The 2,825-nt window shown below is 42.4% G+C and overlaps 1 non-coding gene across 1 annotated transcript; it reads right to left on the bottom strand.

Annotated features, from left to right (window-relative positions):
• Positions 1-2,027: 2,027 nt before the first annotated feature.
• Positions 2,028-2,100, bottom strand: trnar-ccu. The gene has a single exon. It is a non-coding gene; the product is annotated as a tRNA-Arg (tRNA).
• Between the last annotated feature and the right edge of the window lie 725 nt (positions 2,101-2,825).

Genomic DNA, 2,825 nt, shown 5'->3' with positions numbered 1-2,825 from the left:
TGTGTCAAGTTTCTCTGATTATCCCTTGTTTTATATACCCTACTTTATTGATGCAGATGAAACTATCAGCTTACATTAGGGTTAGCCTTTATTTTTGACTGTACTTGCCAAAGTTGATGCATGTTAATAAAAATCAAAAGATGGATGCTGTAAATCAGAAACAAAAATCGAAATTGCTGGGAAAGCTCAGCAGGTCTGGCGCATCTGCGGAGGGAAATCAGAGTTAACATTTCAGGCCGCGTGACCCTGACACAGAACTTCTAATGAAGGGTCCCTTCACCCAAAACGTTAACTCTGAATTCCCTCCGCAGATGTTGCCAGATCCGCTGAGCTTTTCCAGCAATTTCTGTTTATGTTGTTGGTGAATGTTAACGTCTCCTGCACCACAACTCTGTTTATCCGTCCAGACTTAGCCAGACTCCAGATTTATGGTGTATCTCCAGGACATCCATCTAAAGGGTTAAAGCCATGACAAGTCAATGGTTGTTGTCATGCTGATGTGTCCATGCCAATCTCTAAATTATAGAATTCCCATTTGCTATGAAAATGGGATTTAGAGCTAATTGGCAAGTCAGAAGGATTTTAGAACTTGTTCCCACCATTGTGAAAGGGGACAAAAGGCAAGACTTTCTCAAGTTTAAAAAGTTTACAGAGACCTATTAGATTAAATAAAAGAAGTCAAACTCAAGTGTAAAGGCAGAAATTAATCTAGAACAAAGGGTGAGAAAAACATCATGAGGAGAATGAGCAGTTATTAATAGTGTGACTTCTCCACTAAATGATCAACCTGCTTATTTCATATCCAGGACTGAATGAGCAGAAATTTCCTCCAAGCAAAGAAAAGGGGCAACTGAAGAGATTTTTTTTATAGTGTCAACAAACTTTAAATCCCTAACAATCAGCTCCATCTTTCTCCCCGAGTGCAGTCTAAGATGAACATACTCTGTCCGAAATCTTAATGTCATACTTGACCCCAATGTTAGCATCCAGCATTCATAACCATACCTTCACTATAACTGCTTCATTTCAACCTGCATGACATTGTCGGACTTCACCCCAGCATCAGCTCATCTCCTGTAGAAAGCCTCTTTCATGTCTTTGCTACCCCTAGACTTAACTATTCCAATACACTTCTGTCTAGTCTCTCATCTCTTGCCTTCTGTAAACTTGAGATTGTCCAAACCTCTGTTCACCTGTCACCTCTGTGCCTCCTGACTTACACAGGCCCCTAGTCAGGTGACATCTTGATTTTAAAATTCCCGTCCTTTCTTTAAAACTCCAAGGTCTTATCCTTCTCTGCCATCTCCTTTGGCCTCACAACCATCAGAGATAGAATCATTTATGGTGGTGTGGGAGGTGCACAACCCATCAAATCCATGTCAGTTAATGGCAGAACAACCCATTCCGTCTTGCTCTGTCTCCAGTACTGATGGCCCTGAGTTCCAATGGCACTGCCCCATCTAATTTCCGGATAGTCCACACTGATATAATTGTAGCCTCTTAAGCATCCCAAATTGCCATTGTTTCATGTTCATTTGTTTACAAGCAGCGACAACTTATACTGACCAATGGCCTAAGCTCTGGAATTCCCTTCCTACTCCATTCTCCGCCTCTGATCCCTCCTTTAAGACATTCCATAAAATCTAACTCTTTGACCACATCTCTGGTAATCTGCGTTCTTCTTCATAGAATCATAAAATCCCTGCAGTATGGAAACAGGCCATTCGGCCCAACAAGTCTACACTGACCCTCCCAGACCCATTACAGTACCCTATTGCTCTGCATTTACCCCTAACTGATGCACCTAACCTGCACATCCCTGAATGCTATGGGCTATTTAGCATGGCCAATTCACCTAACCTGCACATTTTTGGATTGTGAGAGGAAACCAGAGCACCCAGACAGAAATGGGGAGAATGTGCAAACTCCACACAGACAGTTGCCCAAGGTGGAATTGAACCTGGGTCCCTGACACTGTGAGGCAGCAGTGCTAACCACTGAGCTGCCCCTAAAAACAAATTTAAGCACACCCCAGATGGGATTTGAACCCACAATCCCTGGCTTAGGAGGCCAGTGCCTTATCCATTAGGCCACTGGGGCTTCCTGCATGGTTGGCTGTCATACATTCTTTATAATGTTCCTATGAAGCATTTTAAAGGTACTGCATAAATACAGGTTGTTTTGAAGATCATTCAGCCTCTCAGATCAGATTTGATCTGTATCTCAACTCCATTTGAGTTATAGGGAGAGGTTGAATAAGCTGGGGCTATTTTCCCTGGAGCGTCAGATGCTGAGGGGTGTCCTTTATAGACATTTATAAAATCACGAGGAGCATGGATAGGGTAAATAGACAAAGTCTTATCCCTGGGGTGGAGGAGTCCAGAACTAGAGGGCATAGGTTTAGGGTGAGAGGGGAAAGATATAAAAGACACCTAAGGGGCAACTTTATCACACAGAGGGTGGGACATGTATGGAATGAGCTGCCAGAGGAAGTGGTGGAGGCTGGTACAATTGCAACATTTAAAAGGCATCTGGATGGGCATATGAATATGAAGGGTTTAGACCGATATGGGCCAAGTGCTAGCAAATGGGGCTAGATTAATTTAAGATATCTGGTGGGCATGGACAAGCTGAACCAAATGGTCTGTCTCTACCACTCTATAACTCATTAACATGATGATGTATTAATAAGATGGAAAAACGTAGTTTCACTTAACATTGTATCACAGTTATAAAGTGAAAACTGACATTTTCTAGCTTTCATTCCATATGAACATTTCTCTCTGTCACAGCTTGCCAGCAGACAAATAAGAAATCACCATACC

Source organism: Chiloscyllium plagiosum, chromosome 23 (genome assembly GCF_004010195.1).
Source record: "Chiloscyllium plagiosum isolate BGI_BamShark_2017 chromosome 23, ASM401019v2, whole genome shotgun sequence".
NCBI classification, from domain to species: domain Eukaryota; kingdom Metazoa; phylum Chordata; class Chondrichthyes; order Orectolobiformes; family Hemiscylliidae; genus Chiloscyllium; species Chiloscyllium plagiosum.
The sequence above is the reverse complement of the archived record's forward strand: the minus strand, read 5'-3'. Positions and strand labels throughout refer to the sequence as shown.